Source organism: Ambystoma mexicanum, chromosome 4q (assembly GCF_040938575.1).
Source record: "Ambystoma mexicanum isolate Mex_15411 chromosome 4q, UKY_AmexF1_1, whole genome shotgun sequence".
Classification (NCBI taxonomy): Eukaryota; Metazoa; Chordata; class Amphibia; order Caudata; family Ambystomatidae; genus Ambystoma; species Ambystoma mexicanum.
In genome coordinates this window covers 448,308,034-448,328,033 of record NC_090928.1, presented here as the reverse complement: position 1 = coordinate 448,328,033, position 20,000 = coordinate 448,308,034, and the positions used below count along the sequence as shown (strand labels likewise).

The 20,000-nt window shown below is 50.7% G+C and overlaps 1 protein-coding gene across 3 annotated transcripts in view; it reads left to right on the top strand.

Moving 5' to 3' along the window:
* The window catches only part of PEX13 (peroxisomal biogenesis factor 13), a 531,904-nt gene that overhangs the window by 131,004 nt on the left and 380,900 nt on the right, over positions 1-20,000 (top strand). The window lies entirely within an intron of this gene.

Genomic DNA, 20,000 nt, shown 5'->3' with positions numbered 1-20,000 from the left:
GAGGAAAGGACCAGGGCCATCCTGGGCAAGGTGCAGCGGATGTTGGTTGCCGACGCGGCCAAAGTGAGGTCCATCAAGTCCCTCCTCGGAATGATGTCTTCTTGCATCTACCTCATTCCCGTGTGCAGGCTCCGGATGCGCCCGTTGCAGGAGTTCCTGGACGCGCGCTGGATCCAGACGACGGGCAACTTCGAGGAGAGGATCACACTCGACGAGAGTTTCCGACGAGCGATCCGGTGGTGGGGCACCCGCGCGCATCTGACGGCGGGCATGGACTTTCAGACCCCAGGCCACCAGGAGACAGTGACCACGGATGCCTCCCTGGAAGGGTGGGGAGCGCACACCGGAAATCTGCACGCGAGAGGCCTTTGGCTCCCGACGGAGAAGTCCCTCCATATCGACGTCCTGGAGCTCTGTGCAGTGTTTTGGGCCCTCAGGTCCTTCCTTCCGTCCCTCAAGGGAAAGGTGGTGAGGATCTTCACCGACAACACCACCACCATGTTTTACATCAGGAAACAGGGCGGAACCAGGTCCCCAGCACTGTCCAAGGAGGCGCAGGACCTGTGGCATTGGGCTGTCGCCCAAAGGATGTTTCTGGTGCCGTTTCATCTGGCAGGGATAAAAAAACACCATCGCCGACTCACTCAGCAGGGAACTGCGCTCGTGCCACGAGTGGGAACTACGGCAGGATCTAGTGGATCGCCTCTTCCGACGGTGGGGCACACCCCAGATCGACCTGTTCGCGACAGCGACGAACTCCAAGTGCCGGAGGTTCGCCAGCAGGTTTCCCCAGCCGAGGAGCATGGGCGATGCTTTCTTGTTCCCCTGGGAAGGCCTGTTCCTATACGCGTTCCCTCCTCTGCCACTGCTGATCCGGCTCATCAACCAGCTCAAGAGGTCACGGTGCAGGATGATCCTCGTCGCACCTGCGTGGCCGAGGCAGATATGGTTCCCGGACCTTCTGGACTTGTCAGCGTCCCCGCCGATCAAGCTGCCAGTGGACGCCGATCTGCTCTCCAGGGAAGGAGGCGCCATCCTCCACCACGACCCGAAGTCTCTGAACTTGCAGGCCTGGCTCCTGCCGCGCTAGAGTTTGGCGGATACGACATACCGGCCGACTGCAGAGAGGTTCTTGCAAAGGCCAGGGCGTCCTCGACTCTTAAATGCTACGGACACAAATGGAAGAGGTTCTCTGTCTGGTGCCACGCACAGAAGATTAACCCTCTGAGGATTACGGCTCCCCAAGTGCTGCCGTACCTGTTGACGCTGGCCAAGGCTGGACTGGCGCACGCGTCCATCAAGATTCATCTTGCCGCGATCTCCCGATACACCAGAACCACGGGGCGGACGTCCTTGTGGTCTCATCGTCTGGTGAAAGAGTTCATGAAGGGACTGTTCAGATCGTTCCCGCCGGTGAAGGCACCGGCCCCGGCGTGGGAGCTCAACGTGGTGCTGACCAAGCTCATGGGACCTCCGTTCGAGCCTCTGCACTCGGCCCCGTTGAAGTTCCTGTCGTGGAAAACAGCGTTTCTTGTGGCCATCGCCTCCGCACGACGAGTGGGAGAGATCCAGGCCCTATCTTGCAAGCCACCATACTTGACTTTTCACGACACGAGGGTGGTGCTCAGGACGCACCCCTCCTTCATGCCCAAGGTGCCGTCGGAATTCCACCTCAACGAACCCTTGGTGTTGCCTGTGTTTTTCCCGTCGCCTTCGTCGCCGGCTGAGAGGACTTTGCACTCGCTTAATGTGGCTAGAGCGCTGAAGTTCTACGTGGACCGCACAAAGTGTTTTCGGAAGACGTCACAACTCTTTGTGAACTTTGGACCTGTCAATCAGGGGAAGGCTCTCTCGAAGGCTTCCATTTCCAGATGGCTCTCCGGCTGTATCATGTACTGTCATCGGTTGGCAAACCGACCGCTGCCTGGCCGTCCGAGAGCCCATTCCACCAGAGCGATCGCAGCTACCACGGCGTTCCTTTCTGGTGTGCCCCTGCTGGACATATGCAGGGCTGCTATGTGGAGGTCGACGCACACCTTCACGAAATTCTACTGCGTCGATCGGGATTCCAGGGAGGAGTTCAGGGTCGGCCAAGCAGTGCTGCGCAACCTGTTCGCCTGAGGTGAGCCTGGTGAGGAGGTAAGATTGCTTGATGTTGAGTTTTATGTAATGCTTAATGTTGAGCCTTTGCCACCTCCTGTGGTTGTGCATGTGTGTACTGCTATGTATTCTTTATTCATGAGCATGTGAATCCATGCCAGACCCCATGCTGGAGAAGGAACAAGTTACTTACCTGTAACTGTTGTTCTCCAGCATGGGTCTGGCATGGATTCACATGCGAACCCTCCCGCCTACCCCTCTGCGGCTCTTCACTTGGTCATACTGCCACTTCACGTGCTTCCAAATCTGAAGATGGCTGCCAGAGGTGGGGCTTAGGTAGAGGGCAGTCATTGGCTGTGGTCAGTATGACGCAGAGACCAGTGATTGGTTACTACTACGAAAGACAGATCAGAAACGAAACTGATACTGGTTTTTTCTTTACCGAGGATTCCCAGCCTGACGACGGAGAATATTCATGAGCATGTGAATCCATGCCAGACCCATGCTGGAGAACAACAGTTACAGGTAAGTAACTTGTTCCTTCTTCCCCTTTAAATTTAGAGGCGCGTGGGGGTGCGGCCCTGGGAGCATGCGCTGCCCTGACTCCGGCACCACACCTCAGTCCCCTTTTCCGCGTCGACGGGAATGGTCTGAATTCACTATCGCTCCTGTGTTTGGCTTCGGCCATGTAATTCCACTTGCGGATACTTCTCTTTTTCTTTGTCTTTTTATCATTCAGGTACTCTGTCCTCGAGCGTCACGCTCCTCCCCGGCGCATGTTGCCTTCTACAGGGTTCAGCAGGTGTCCATTCTGCGACAGGCTTTTCTGGACTTAAGACCCCCACGCCCTCTGCCTACGGTGCCTTGGCCATCACCACGGTTAGCAAGCTTGTACCGGCCAGGTGGAGGGAGCTCTTCCACAGATGGCCTCCAGAGGACGTAAAGGACTTTGTCCAGCATCGATCCAAGCCCAAGGTAGGGCCGCTCTTTACCAGTGCACCCCGCAAGGGAGACTATTTCCCAAGGAGTCTTGTGCGCCGGATGGACCTCGTAACGAGGCTTTATCAGCTCCCGACTGAGACATCAGCAGATCCTTCCAGTGAGGGTGCGCAGGGACAGGAAGGTCCTTTTTACTGGTCTTCACCTGAGGGGCTACGCCCTAGTACCGGAATGTCCAAGGGGGCACCTTTACACAGTTCTACTGGCAGATCTGGCAAGGGCGTAACACCTACCGGGCCTAGGCCTGAGGAACAGGGTGGGCCCCATGAGCAACACTTAAGAGTCCAGGACGGGGCGGGGCTCAGTGAGCTGAGCAACACGACACAGGCTCGTGGAAGGCAGCTCGACAAGATGGCCGCCGCACCAGAAAATCCAGACATCTGGCCGACGCCCCTCCAGGGAAGGCAGGCGGAGGACCGTGTGTCAAGTTGGGACTGGTGGCCTACAGCTTATCCATCCTTTGCGCAAGTCAGGTTCCCGCTGCATCCATATAGGAAGGGCATGCAACGGCTCCAGCAGCTGCCCGCTACCCTGTCAATATCGCCTACGTCCAATGCAGCCTGTGAGGACAGGTTCTTTGAAAAGTTCCTCGGGCTCATGAAATCTCCACAGATGGGGGTCATCCTCAGGGATGCCATCAGGGACTTGCTCCCTCCAATTGTCCTGCCGGCGCCTCAGGTCCCAGTACAGGCGCCTCTGGTTCCTGTTCAGCCTCAGCAGCGCGCTCTGGCTCCCCAGCTAATTGCGCAGGCGGATCCGCACCAGCCTCTGCTGCAGCCTCCGGCCCCAGTCCCAGTACCGCAGTACCCAGCTCCTAGCACTCCCCCTCCGGTGCTGGACCCTCTGGATCCACAGGCGGACACAGATGATGAGGAGCAGGACGACCCTGACACGCCATCTTCAGCCAAAGCCTGCCACGAACATCTGGCAGGGCTGGCAGAGTACTTGGGCCTTCCTCAGCCCGAGGTCGAACAATCAGCAAAGGGGGGTCCTCGCAGAAGTCCTCAGGCCTCGTCCCGTTGCCAGAACGGGGATCCCGATGCAGAAGGACGTAGTTTCCTTGGCCATGAAGGGTTGGCTCAAGCCCCACTCAGCCCAGCTGGTGAATAAACGCCTGGATGCCAAATACAGGCAGATGGAGGGGGATACACGCTTGCTATCGGCCCATCCTCAGCCACACACTCCTCTGTGATCGCTGCAGCATCACTGTACTCCAATCCTCAGTCTTCCTCAGCCGCCTCCTCTGCGGCACTGCTAGGCAAGGAGAAGAACTTGGAGGCATACAGGAAGAAGCTGTATTCCAACGCGTCCTTGCACCGGCGTCAAGCCACGCGGATGCCATGCTGGCAGCAGTTAACCAGAGGCTCTGACAGGAAATTGCGGATTTCCTCCCAGAGCTTTCGGCGCAGAGGCCAAGATTGTGGCTCAGGACATCATAGAGTCCCCCGTGGCCCACATTGACACCTCTGGCCGTGCCATCTGTATTGCCACGGACATGAGCAGAACGACCTGTCTCCGTGTACGAAATTCCACCCGGATGTCCAGGATTGCATGCTAGATTTTCTGTTCGAAGGGGGTGACCTCTCCCACTCCACAACGGATGAGGAGCTGGATAAAAAGAAAAACTGCTCTCAAACGCCCAAGTCTTCATCCATCCTTACAAAGACCACAGCCAAACCGTACACCCAGTCACAGCAGTGCTCTGAGAAGGGGCGTACGTATGGAGGGTTCCGCGGCTTCCAAAAGCGGAGGTCCAGGCAGCCTGACCGTTCACCGTCCCAGCGTCGGTGCAAACAACAAAAAAGGGGTGGGTGAGTTAGGGCTTTTTCCAGTCCCCCTCCTCCGCAGCACCCTCCGAGGGAAAGAAGGCATGACGCACCTCTCCGGGTCCACGTGTCTCTAGTGGGGGAGGGGGGAAAGGCTTGCTCTTCATGCACATTTCTGGCGCCAGAATTTGCGAACCCCTGGATCCTTCCTGTAGTCTCCACGGGGTACCGCCTCTCTATCACCACCTCTCCGCTCGCACAGGTTGGGACAACAACTCTTTTGCCGGAGATCCAGTCTCTTGTTGAGAGCCAGGCAGTGGAGAAAGTCCCAGCCTCTCAGCGAGGCTTGGGCTTTTACTCCAGGATTTTTGCCATTCAGAAAAAGAACCAGGCGGGCCTGAGAGTTGTGCTGGACCTTTCCACCCTCAACCTCTCCCTACCTCTATTCAAGATAGTTACGCCAGCTTTGATAGCGGAGACATTGTTCAAGGGAGACTGAATGTGCTCCCTGGATCTGAAGGACGCGTACCTACACGTCCTGATCTGGTAGCCTCATCGTTCCTTTCTTTGATTCAGGATCATGGGCTACCATTTCCAATGCAAGTTGCTTCCTTTCGGCCTCAACTTGGCCCCCAGGGTCTTAACTTGCTGATGAACACGGTGGCGGCCCTCCTCAGGTTGCAAGGCCACGCCATTTACCTGTACCTAGACATCTGGCTCGTCAGGGCTACATCTCCGGAAGCAGTGCACCAAACTTCCCACGCTCTTATGAACACACTGCACGAGCTTGGGTTTTCACTGAGCCTGACCTCCTTGGGGCTCATTTGGGACACATGCCCCGAGAAAGTTTTTCCCTTGGAGGACAAGATCACGGCACTCAAGCGCCACGGCGCACTTCCTCAGCAGAGAACCAGCACCTACTGGGTCTCATAACAGCAGTCCTCTTGGCCGTCCCCCACACGAGACTCGGAATGAGGAGGATGCAGCTGCACTTTGCAGCATCCTGGAACCAGGAACGGGGCCCATCAGTCAGATGATCAGCGTTCCTCTGTGGCTTCACCCAGACATCACATGGTGGTCCGGGGACTGCAACCTGAGGACGGGCAAGCCTTTCCGGTAACCTACACCACGGGTCACCATCACCACAGATTCCTCTCTCAAGGGTTGGGGGTGGGGGGGCAACTCTGGACGACCACGGCACCTGGATCCGGCAGGAGTACCACATCAATTGGCTGGAATTGAAGGCCATCTGGCTAGCGCTCAGAGCCTTCCTCCTGGTCATCGAGGACAAGGTCGTCCTCATTCAGACAGACAACTCGACTAGCATGTTCTACGTCAACAAGTAGGTTGGTGCCAGATCCCCCTCACTCCCCCACCGTGCAGACTAGCAGTCAGCATGTGGTAATGGGCCCTGGAGAATATCTACCTCGCAGCGGTCAACCTGCCAGAGGAATCCAACCTGGAGGCAGACAGGGCTACTAATGGCAGTTGAACAACCTAGTGCTGCAGGAGATCTTTCACAAATGGGGTCACCCCCAGGTGGACCTTTTTTTTTTTTTTTTTTTTTTTTTTGCCTCCCCGGGGAACAGGAAGTGCCAATTGTTCGCATCCTGGCAGGGTCAGGGCCCGGGCTCCCTGGGCGATGCCTTTCAGATCAGTTGGTATGGGATGACCGCATACGACTTTCCACCCACCCCCCTGATTCACATGGTGATATGCAAGATCAAGGAGTCGCGCCTCCTCAGCATCATCCTAATAGCTCCATGGTGGCCAGCCAGGTCATGGTTTTCGGAGCTGCTGAGCCTCTCGGAGAGCCCTCCCGTTCGCCTGCCGACGGGCCCAACACATCTTCTGGTGCAGCAGGAGGGCAGGGTCATCCACCCCGCACCGGAGAAATTAGCCCTCACAGCGCGGTTCCTGAGCAGGTCACGCTAGGACATCGCAGCCTCTCTCAAGCTAATCTGGAGATCATACAGTGCGCCAGGAGAAAATCTACCAGGTCCCAGTATAAGAGCAAGTGGACCAGGTTCTGACACTGGGCAGACTCTAAGGGCATTAACCCTCTGCCATGCTCCCTGGACCAGGTGCTCTTTTTCGGCGCATCTCACCAATTCAGGAGTGCAGGTGGACACCTGCGGCACCTACCTGGCAGCCATTGGGGCTTACAGAAACTCGGAGGAGGAGAGCTTTTCCTCCTCCAACCCGATTGACGGGTCTCTCCAGGCTCTACCCACCCATCAAGAAGCCACACCCCATGTGGGACCTCAACATAGGCTTGGGTGCCCTGGCGCACAAGCCATTTGAACCAATGGCGTCCACGGACATCAGGCTGGTCACAATTAAGACAGCCTTCTTAGTCTGCCTCACTTCGGCTTGCAGATTCAGCAAAATTCAAGCGCTGGTGGCTTCGGGGCCATACACTACGTTTCACAAGGACATGCTAGTCCTGCGAACACACCCAACGTTCCTTCCTAAGGTGCCTTCTGCATTCCATCTGAACGAGGAAATTGTGTTGCCCACGTTTTTTGCTGAGCCCAAAGACAAGGCGCAGCGAGTTCTGCACTGCTTGATGTCAGGCGGGCACTGAAATTCTACTTGGACAGGCTGAAGAGCTTCCGCAAGTCTGACGCTCTATTCATTAACTTTTGGAGGTTCAACACTGGGGAATGGGGCATCCGAGGCTTCCATAATCCGGTGGATGGTCTCAGCCATCAAAAAAGCCTATGAGGGACAGCATAAGCCACCTCCGGCCAACATGCATGCCCACGCGGTCAGAGCCAAGGCAACTGCCATCGCCTTCCAGCGGCATTCCCCCCTGGCAGGTTATAAGTAGAGACCGCATGGGCCACCCCTTTGGCTTTTCTGCAAGCACTACTGTTTGGACGCCGGCTCTCGATCAGATGCGGCCTTTGGACAGGCGGTTCTTAGGAACCTGTTTGCTTAATAAGGGTCTCCTCTCCACCCTGGGGCTACATTCAGTTATCGCCAATGCAGTATGGAGGAAAGGGAACGGGACGTAAGAGTAATTATAAGTTACTCACTGTAGTGACTAACATACTCTTAGTCCCCTTTCTTCCATACATCCCACCATCCTCTCTCCTAATAAAACTGGTGTCATTAGGCAATATTAATCCATTGTCAATGCGTCTATGGGGACTGGGGCAGAGTCAGGGCAGCGCATGCTCCCAGGGTCGCACCCCCTCCCGCCTCTAAATTTAAAGTGGAAGGTTTTTTCTGTTGAAAAAGGTTGTCTCCCGTCCCTTGAAGGGGACACCCATGCAGTATGAAGGAAAGGGGACTAAGAGTACGTTAGTCACTACGGTGAGTAATTTCTAATTTCTGGTACAATTCAGAAAAGGTCCAGCTAATGTCCCAAAGATTTTAACCTGACAGTTTGCAGAGCATGAATTCTAAGAACTGACAACTGAAGCATACGAGATACGAGGGATGCAACCCCAGAACATCTCACTCCTAAGAGTCCCCGGTCATTACACCTGCAACTTTCCTGAAGTGCTCGCGTTTGTTATTAAAACTTAATGTTGCACATGCAGTTCCCATAATTGTGTAGAGTACCCGGGTTGAGCTACAGATTTAATCTTAGACTCCATGATTTAACAAACATCACCCTTAGCAATGGACTCCACTGCATCCTTTTTAGAACACTGTGTGTACACTGCCCTTCCTCTCAAAGCTCCATAGCCGCTGGCAGCAACAGGGGGGTCCTCCTGTTTAAAGATATTTGTTAGGTTATTGTATGTAGAATGTAAAATGTTAAAATCTGTATTTGCACTAGTGAAAGGGCCACTAGATGGCACTCTTGACACTATAGATCCAGATTGTATGTAGATATTGTGCTCGAGGAAAAAAATTGCTCGTTATTTTTTTTAACATTATTTCCGTCTCATTAAATAGCCAATTCGGTGTTCTCACATCGGTAAAATCGCATATAATCGCAGAAATTAATGAGGTGAAGAAAATCTGGATTTGTGTTTGAAAAGCTCATGTGACTGTAAATGAATTGCAGGTGGTGCTATAAAGCATCCCATGCGAGAAATTAACGTTGACACGTGTAAACCACTTAAGTAACGAAAAATGCTTTTCAAACCAGCTTTAAAACCATTTGATCAAAATATAATTTTAAAACGTTTTAAAGTCATACCCTATTGTAAGTAAAAGCTGAGAAAATCCTGCAAGTGACCTAAAGTGGATACTCTAACAACAATTTTTAAATATCATACATACAGTGCTCAAAAACGACTATCCTTGACCTTCTGTGCTTGCCGTTCATATGTTTTCTAAATATAGAATAGTCCATGTAATACTTTCTCCAATTATGAGCCCAACAAGATAACCTAATAATGTCCTGTGAATTCTCAACCGCATCAAAAAGCTGGTTTCTAATGTCAACTCAAAATATATAAAAAGATTTTTTTTTCTTCAAAAAATAAATTAGATTTTGAACTTTAGTAAAATGGTTGGAGCCCCCTATACCCAGAACTATTTATAAAAACTAATGTGAAATTCAAACCCGCAAAAGCATGCACAGATATACTGGTGAGTGCTTCCTATGATCCATGCCTTTGTGGTAAATGTTAATAATGGTTTAAAAGCTTGTCTTTTCTTGTACCATAGTTAACTCCCCTTAATTAAAACGTCGTTTTCTGTATATACTACGATAGGGGTCTCCAGGTTGGGTCCTACCAAGCCCAAATCGCACCAGGTTTTCAAGTTAATTACTCCCTGTGTAAATAATTCCCCTTTAGATTTACTGTACTCGCATTTACTTTGCTTAATGTACTTTTTTGGACATTCTGAAAACATGGAGTGGAATCTTGACGATCTCTGTGGTACACCATTAACTAGTAGGGAGCTAATGCAAGCTTGTCCCTTCCTCCCTATGTATGTGAACACAATCCAGATTACTGCTCACCTCTCTGCCTGGGCCATCTTTTCCGTGGATCCTACTATAAATGGGATTTAAGAAACCTTGCTCTCGAATAGCCAGTGTTTCTAATGTGGATAAGATGAGGAAGATTACCCCTGCTAGCTGTGCAGGGAGTATTAATTCTATTAAAGACTAGGAGGCGAGCATTATGCTTCAACTTCTTTTATTACTACTCCTCAGCAGTTTCAACAAACATATAAAAACTCTGAAAAGTATCCAACAGTGACTTTTGTTTCTTGAAACTGCAAGTACCATCGTCTCTGTAGTCCATCTCCACTCAGCCCAGCCATGACGCACATCCTATGCCTGGGCTCCTCCTCTGCTTTTACGTGCTCTGAACTGTCACTTGAACTCCATAACCATGTCCCGTTAACAGTGCAAAGGACTCTAAACTTGTCAACTTAATCGCTGCTGTTCCCTCGGCTTCTCGTCTCGACCTTCCTCTCGAGCTACGATGACCACCGCCTCTGCTCTCAGCTTTTCTTCTGCTCTTCCCGTAGGGAACATACAATTAATAAATTCAGGGTGGCGTCTATGTACTGTCATAATCCATACATATCACATTATCAGACAATACATGATCCAGGCGGAGTGCACCGTCGAGCCTAGAGCCAGGACCCCTGCCGTCCACCTACAGGGTAAGCATACTGCCCCCCTCTTCCAATATCCACTCCCGACCATCGAGCTAGAGCCCTGACCTAGCACCTCCCTACATTGCTACGCCCAAGGTCCCACATGCACCGTTGTGCTCCTGAACTGCAACGAAACATTTAATGTACAATCCACTGTGTAGTGCCTTATGGTCGCCTAGAGACCACTGCAATACTGTGTAGTGCCTTATGGTCGCCCAGAGACCACTGTGATACTGTGTAGTGCCTTATGGTCGCCTAGAGACCACTGTAATACTGTGTAGTGCCTTATGGTCACCCAGAGACCATCGTAATTTTGTGTAGTGCCTTATGGTCACCCAGAGACCACTATGATACTGTGTAGTGCCTTATGGTCACCCAGAGACCACTGTGATACTGTGTAGTGCCTTATGGTCGCCTAGAGACCACTGTAATACTGTGTAGTGCCTTATGGTCACCCAGAGACCATCGTAATTTTGTGTAGTGCCTTATGGTCACCCAGAGACCACTGTGATACTGTGTAGTGCCTTATGGTCACCCAGAGACCACTGTGATACTGTGTAGTGCCTTATGGTCACCCAGAGACCATCGTAATTTTGTGTAGTGCCTTATGGTCGCCCAGAGACCATGGTATTACTGTGTAGTGCCTTATGGTCACCCAGCGACCACTGTGATACTGTGTAGTGCCTTATGGTCGCCCAGAGACCATTGTGTTGTAAACCACCTACCCACCAAACCAAGTACTAGCTACGCACAATGTCCAGCCTACTAAGCTTCTACTGCATCATGGCTATTGCTACACTTCCTGCTACCAGCAAGCTGGGCAGCTATACAGAGACCCCACTACACTCACATGCACCTCTATTACATATATCACCAGATACTATGACTAACACGTATGCATATACTGACTCCAAACACCAAGCTCTGCCAGAACCTCTAGCTTACACTTCCAAGCCTAGCTCCACCCGCGATAGAAATAGCAAACTACGCGCTAGACTTAACAAACTCCATGATACACCCAGACGACTCCTCCTTCTTACAAATTCTGATATGAAACACCAAATTGGCAATACAGGCTACGCCTCCAACCGCACCCGAGCTTCAACGCTCACCCAAATACCTGTGCCCAAGACTAAATCCAGTGCTAAAAACACTCCTAATCCTACACTTACCAAAGAGGAAACTAAGGACCATTTCTATAAAGGAGCACTTCTCAATGCCAGGTCACTAGTTGCACATGCCCTTGAGATAGCTGATCTAATCACTGAGAATAACCTGGACTTCATTGCTATAACTGAAACCTGGCTACACCAGGCAGCAGGCCCATCACTTATGTTAGCCATACCTGACGGCTACACTATATGCAGACAAGACCGAGAGGGCACCCGCGGAGGCGGAATTGCCATTATCTCTAAATCAAGCCTCTCACTAAGACTAGCCCCTGCACTAACGCTACAATCCTGTGAAGCCCTCACTGCTAAACTCCTTATAAATAATAATCAATCCCTAACTATTCACCTAATCTATAGACCTCCAGGCCCGCTTGGGACCTTCGAAGAGGATCTACACAAGTTACTAACCCTCAATGCTAAAACCACCTCTCAATTGCTGGTATTAGGGGATTTTAACTTAGGATTTAACGACAAAACAGATGTGCATGCCGCGACCATCGCCCAAGCTATTAATTCCCTAGGCTTCTCCCAAAAAGTCAACAACCCTACCCATACGAAAGGTAGAATATTAGACTGGATCGCTGACTCTAACTGTACTACAGTCATCTCCTCTATCTCGGCTTTATCATGGTCTGACCACTCATTAGTGTCCTTTGACCTCCTAACCTCCCAACCATCCGCTACAGTCGTCCCCATGGCACCTTCATGCCCCACAAGAAACAAAAAGATTATGACAATAGATAATGTCATACCTGCTATTCTTCCAACCTTAAACGCCTTGCCTGACAATCTAGACCCCGGCACTTTAGTTCACGAGTATAACAAAATTATGACTGATACCTTGGACAAAATTGCCCCACTTAAAATGCGCACAAGTAAACCCAAAGCCCATCTAAATAAATGGTTCACGCCCGAACTCAAGGCCTTACGCCTCACCAAGAGAAAATATGAATCCAACTGGAAAATATGTGCAACTGCTGAGAACAAGGCTAACCTAATATCTATCTCCCGTCAATACAAAAACGCAGTCTGTCTGGCTAAGAAAAACTCATACAACGATCGTATCGCCAATTCTAAATCAAGCATGAAGGAACTCTTCTCCATCCTAAAGGAACTTGAGTCACCTATTGCCATACCAGACACTTGCACTAAAGATCAGACCTGGTGTTCTGACATCCAATATGCTCTATCTAATAAAATCACTACCCTCCAAAACAAAATTCAACTGAAAAAAGACTCGCTTAAACTCCCTACACTGTCACCACCTAAGGCGACCCACATGCCTCAACATACCAAATTTTCCTTCACCAAAACTTCCACACTTGAGATTGAAAAAATTATCCTCACCCTCAAACCATCCAACTGCAAAGGTGACATCTGCCCAGCACAGCTAATAAAAGACGCTGCCAGAGACCTATCACCATTTATCTCCAAACTGGTCAATGCATCCTTCTCTACAGGCATCATCCCAGCTAATCTAAAACAATCCTGGGTGCTCCCGTTGCTTAAAAAGCAAACTCTAGATCCTCTTATCCCCACCAATTACCGCCCAATCACTACAGTTCCGTTTCTGCTAAAGATCCTGGACAAAGTGGCCTATATACAGATTCAAAACTACCTTGAACTGCACAAACTACTAGGAACTAGACAATCTGGCTTCCGCCCACTACACGGAACGGAAACAGCCCTGATTGACTTAAAGGCCCAAATAGACGAACTGAGAGATCAGGGCAAGACAGCCCTCCTCCTCCTACTAGATCTCTCAGCTGCGTTTGATCTTGTGGACCACAAAGTCCTCTGCAAACACCTGGACGTTGCCGCTCACTTCTCCACCCAAGCCATCAGTTGGATAGAATCCTTTCTAAGTGAGAGAACTATGAGAGTCTTTTCCCCTTCGGCAGCAGCTGACCCTATACCTATTACTTGTGGAGTCCCTCAGGGATCCTGCGTCTCTCCGACCCTCTACAATATATTCACCAAACCTCTGTTCGACGATCTGGACAATCTCGGTATCACCTACACTAACTATGCAGATGATACACAGATTCTCTTCCCACTTTCTGGGGATCACAGCAGGGATGGGGAGTTGGTGAATAGGGTGTATCTCATTCAGGCATGGATGGCCACTCACGGTCTTTGCCTGAATGATGATAAGACAGAGTTGATCATTCTGGGCACACAAGCTAATATTAACAAATTGGGCCCGGATTACTCAGCCTTCAGCATAGACGGAAATGCCATTAAAGTCTCGAGGGAAGTAAAAACACTTGGTTTCTATCTCGACTCTACCCTGTCCTTCACTAAACAGGTAAACTCCCTAGCCTCCACTACTGCCTACACTTGTAAATTGATCAGAGCAGGCAAGCCCTTCCTGTCCAATACCAGCTGCCTAATCCTGGCTAGAGCCTTAATTCTTTCCCGACTAGACTACTGTAATGCCCTATACAGTAGCGCCAATAAAGCCACTACCCTAAGACTTCAAATTCTACAAAATAATGCTCTCAGAGCTGCATTAGGAATAAAAAAGAGGGAGCATATCTCCTCGACTAGGCGGCAACATAAATGGCTCTCTACGGAGAATAAAATCCAGCTAAAAATGATCTCATTAACCCATAAGGCCTTAAATAATGCAGCTCCCAGCTACTTAATGGACAAAATAAAAAGAAAAACTTCTAATAGACCCATGAGAATCGCCAATTCCAATTGTTTGGCAGTACCTAGATTCAGACTCGCCAAAATTGGTGGCGCCTGCTTCCCTGTGAAAGCTGCTAACCTGTGGAACGCCCTGCCACCTAACCTAAGAGCTGACCAACCCTTCCCCCATTTCAGAAGGAACCTTATCAAACACATTATCGCCAATAACGACTTAACACCCGAACACTCACAAGTGTAGTCCGACCCAATGCACCCTGACGTGACATCAACCTTTATGCTTATTACCGCAAATCCTGTATGTTGCTAACTGTACATTCATGTAAATACGGCAAATCTTTATCTGTACATTCTTGTAATTTGTGCAATATGGTGTAATATTGTAAATTCATTTATATAACATTGTAAGCTTCGCATATACTTGTTGCTGCGCCCGGTAACCTAAGGGTCTGGTGCGCAATATAAATAAATAAACAAATAAACAAACAAACAATGCTCGCCTCCTAGTCTTTAATAGAATTAATACTGCCTGCTCAGCTAGCAGGGGTAATCTTCATTCTATGACGAGACTGGAGGCAAGCATTATGCTTGTTCAAAGCTTTCTCAACACCGTAACTGCCAAACTTTCAGTTGGCTTGAAGTAAAACTCCTTAAATGTGCGGTCACTAGACCGATCCGCTGCTAACATGATCTCTCGCAATGATACACCTGCCGTAAAGGCTCTGGAGGCCATTGCTCCTCTTACAGAATGCGCGCCCCATACACTCCTAAATCGACACCTGCTGCTTGCATTACTTTCTTGACCCACCTCGCAATGGTTGCTGTCGTAACCACGTGAAAAGGCTTCCTACGCGCTATTAATAACTGATTAATACCAGCTGGTCTGCAATCTGCTGTTCTACTTTCATACTCCATGCATCTCGCAACGCACCATTTAGCATTACTCAGGGAAATAAGGATAATGAACTGTAGTAGTCCCTGTCTTCGTCCTCTTGACTATCGAAAAGGTCACCCCTTCCAGGCCAAAAGACCTCCTGTTAATCTCTAGCACCTTGACATTTGACACGCGCTTACATGATATCGGGCATAAGAGCATTGCCAGCTTGCCCAACAACTGCTTCAGGGACAGATAACCACATGTTGGCCAGCTCGCAACAAACGCAGTACCACTGTCACATCCCAAACTGTATTATACTTAGGCTCCGGGTGTACCTTATACCTTGCTCCTCTGATGAGCCTCACTACTGCTGGGTGTTCCCCCGCTGAGACCCCTTCAATCGGCAGGTGTCCTGCTGAAATCGCCGATCTGTACACCCCTATGGTACGAAATGCTCTCCCGTCTTGCAACAATTATGCTTAGAAATTCAATATAGCCACTACAGGGGCTGAATCGGGATGAAAACGTCTCCCTTTACACCAGTTTGTCCACTTGGCCAAAGCCGCGTCGTAGCGCCTCCTAGTGGATGGAGCCCAGGATTCTACTATGAGCTCAGCAGCCTGCGCTGAAATTTTTGGCAGCGCCCAGCGTCTCCTGATATCCTGCACGCGACGAGCGGGTGCGTCCCTCTCACTCTGAGGATATGACAACCCAGCTGGGTCCATGAGCAGTTGGTCTCCTTCGGGGAGTACTCTCGGCAGGTCCACTGTCAGCTCGATTAACGTCGGGAACCACACTTGTGATTTCCACAATGGTGCTACTAAAATGAACTCCACTCTCTCCATCCAACATTTTTCGCTAGAACTCAGCTCAGCATCACGAAGGGGGGAAATGCGTAGTGCGGGCTGCCTGACCATTAATCCGTCCCTTGAGCCTCCGGGTCTAGCCTCCAGCTGAAGTAATCGTCCGTCTGGGCATTGAGCTGGGACACACACAGGTCCAGGTGCACTGGACCCCACCTCGTGTTCAGAATCTGAAACACTGCTGGATCTAGTCGCCAGTCGCTGGAGTCAGTCGGGTATCGCGAGTTCCAGTCGGCCACTACGTTCAGTGCTCCGTGCAGGTATTCTGCTGTCACTGACGTCTCTGACTGGAGGCAAAAATGCCATAAATCCTTTGCCAGCTCCGCCAGCAACCTGGACTTGGTTCCTCCTAGGTGATTTATGTAGTGAACCGCTGAGATACTGTCGATCTTCAGCAGGACGCACGACTTCACCTTCCCTCTCGTGAATGCCTTGATCCCAAATGACCCTGCCGGAAGTTCTAGGCAGTTTGTGTGCAGGGGAAGCTCCTCTTCACTCCACTTGCCCCCCGTCTCCAGGTTTCCGCATCTCGTTCCCAAGCCAATACAGCTGGCGTCTGATTCGATTACCAGGTCTGGCCAGTCTCCAAAGATGGCACGCCCATTCCAGGCGTCCATATTCTTCAACCACCATTCCAGCTCTCTGATGGATTCCTTATCCAATGGCACTTGCTGATGATATTTCAAATCTTGCTGCAAGTGTCTTATCTTTAGCCTCTGTAGTGCTCGATAGTGCAAAGGACCTGGAAATATGGCCTGAATGGAGGCTGCTAATACCACGATTCTCGCTAGTACTCTGAGAGAGATCCACTGTTTGCTTAAGCATGCTCTGATCTCCCTTTTGATATCCCTCATCTTTCGAACTGGCAGCTCTAATGTAGCCTTCCTTGTGTCTAAGACAAACCCTAGGAAATCTAGTCCCTGTGCCGGCGTGGTCTCTGACTTCTGTATGTTCACTAGGAATCCCAGTGGCAACAGTAGATCCTGCACCCATCTCGTCTGCTAAAGTAGAGCTTCTCTGTCCTCCGCCAGGAGCAACAGATAGTCTAGGTATATAATCAACCTGATTCCTTTCTCTCAAATTGCTGCCGCTACCGTCTTAATCAATTTGGTGAAAGCCCAGAGTGCGGATGCAAGACCGAAGTGCATCGTCTTGAATTGCCAGAGCAGTCCGTTCCAGCAGAAAGCTAGGAACGTATTGTACTCTTCCTGTACTGGAATCGTTAGGTAAGCATACTTAAAGTTCAGTCTCCTCAGCCAGTCTCCCTCTCTCAGGGACTCTCTGAGCTGATGGATGCCCTCCATCTTGAAATGGCAGTACACGATCCACCCGTTCAGTTCTTTCAGATTTATAACTGGGCGGACCTTCTTCTTTCTGTGTACCAGAAACCTATTGCTTACAAACCTGCGGGGCGCTGAGCACTTCTCTATAGAGCCTTTTTGCTCTAACTGGGATAGCTCACTGTCCAGGCATTCCTGCTCCGCTCGTGCCAAGCGCTGCTGGTGTGGCCACCTCAGCTGGGCTGGCAATTCTATTAAGTCCAGCCGCAAACCTCCTGACAGTTTGCAATATCCAAGCATTGCTAGAAAGCGCGCACCAGCGTTTTCCCAAAACCTGCGTGTCCTTCCTACCGGAGGATAATCTATTGCTCTCACCAGCTGTCAGTCCATGCCCACGGCCTGTTCCTCTGGCTCTGCATCCACTAGGGAACCGTCCCCTGGATGGGAAGCTATAATTTTTATTTTCCCTGTATTGGGCTCCGGGATTAGAGGGTCGTCTTCCTCCCTGATTCTGACCGACCGCACGACCCCTGAAGCGGCCGGTCCCGCCAAAAACTCTGTCTGGGAAAATCTTCCGAATGGCGGCTTGTGCTTTTTCTCGGGAGGTGTAGGTACCGACAGATCGGCCCATCTCCTTCCCAAAAGTCTCTCCAAAGAGGAGGCCCTGAGCTGCTTCTCCAGCTGCGTATGATGCAAGATCGCTCAGCTTCGGGTCAATTTTGAGCAGCAACCCTCTCCTTCTCTGATGTGATGGCGCTGTTAGTGTTTCCTAGAAGGCACACTGCCCTTTGTGCCCGGCCCGCCAATGCGTCGGGGTCTACTTCTTCCCCTGTATCCTTGGCTCTCTGCCAGATCCATGATCTTCGTGAGAGGCCCTGTCAAGTCCAACACTTTCTCTTGGCAGCTCCTCCATGACCTGTCAATTCCCTTGTGAGGATCCTTGCTGGTCTTAGACAGGAATGTCAACATTTTGGGATCTAGCTCGGGGTGTGGGGGGTCTCTGCCACCTTCCCGAAGAGGTCTGGGCGAGGGCATTCCACATGCCGACGTTGCCTCACCTCTTGGTCGAGGGCTTTGCACAATCTCACTGTCATGTATTTAGCCACTCTGGGGGATGGTTGCCAATCTGTGGATCTTGGGTTCCGGATACTGTCCGGGTCAAACTTATCCTCTTGAACCTCCTCGAGATCCTTCTCTTTTCGGGTTCTTTTACCCCCTGCTGGATTTCACCCATTCCTTCTCTGCTACCTCCTCTCCCTCTTGCGAAGAAAGGCCCATCTCTGCTGGCTCCTCTTCCGAGCCTGGGTCATCTCCTGCATCATCTTCCCCTGGAGTGGGGGTCATGAGGTCCGGCACTGCCTGACGACGTAGGTAAGCTTCTTTAAGCTTAGCGAAAGCATCGGCTACCTCTGGGGCCTTTTCTTTCGCCCGTCTGATGAGCCCTGGGGGTCGTCGGCGGATTTCCTCTTTTGGGCCTGTTTACTCCCCTTCGACCCTGAGTCTGAGGGTCCTGTGGGAGTGCGCCCAGTCTCTTTGGTGCTCTCATTGGGCTGAGTAAGCATCGCTTCTAACGTCTCCAACCTTTCCTGTAGGGGTCTCGCACCTTGCGCCACTGCATCGACTAGGGAGCTCCCCTGCACTACTTTGAAGCTGGCAGTGAGGTCCAGAGGCTGTTCCTCCTCGCTCCATTCAAATTCGGACATTTTCTGGCATGCTGTGCCTAGTACCTGAATCAGGTGTCTTAGCATACCCACTGCTCCTGGTCCGATGCCTGAGTATTTCCTTTTATTATTTCTTTTTTTTAATTTTCTTGTGTGGCTGCACCAGACTGTATATTATTCTCTGTGCCTGCTGGTATACACGCATTTCACCGCAGTATTTTTCATCGCGTGTTTTTTTCATCGCCGTTTTTATTTCGAAAAAAAGGTTGTTTTTTTTGGGGGGGGGTTAAAAAATTAAATATATGGTTGTGGGTGTAAGGGAATAAAAAAAGAGAGGGGTTGGGGGGTAAACCCCCCCCAAAAAAGATGAGTTTTCCGGGAAAAAAACGGCGATGGAAAAACCCGCGATGAAAAATACCGCGGCGAAATAACGTAGAACCGTGCCTGCTATAGGCTGATCGTGTGAAATTCGCCTCTCTAGTGAGGCTTATGCTGTCTTGCGCAGGTTGGATCTTCTCCTTTTCTGTAGGCTGCGTCCTGTAGCTCAGCTGATATACTGCTGAGACGCACCGCTGCTAGTGCGGCCTCCAATACAGATAAGAAATCCTTTTAACTGCCTGAATAATTCTCCAAAAGTATTACCGCCGGGCCCGGCGTTCGTTCCCGTCTTTCGTCGTGTTGAAATGCGATGTTTGCACGAGCGCTCCGGCTCCGTCTCCACGAGAGTGGGGGCTGGAGCGCTCAGAGCGCCAAGGCCCTACCTCTACAAAGGAGGGGGTCTGTGGCGCCTACTCTGCACTCTGCGAGGCCGAGCTGAGCCCCCAGTGTGCCAGGAATACTCAAGGACAGGATGTGTGTCATGGCTGGGCTGAGTGGAGATGGACTACAGAAACTATGGGACTTGTAGTTTTAAGAAAGAAAAGTCACTGTTGGATACTTTTCAGAGTGTTTTTATGTTTGTTGAAACTGCTCAGGAGTAGTAATAAAAGAAGTTGAAGCATAATGCTCGCCTCCAGTCTTGTCATAGAATTTGCAAAGTACTCCTGCATAGCC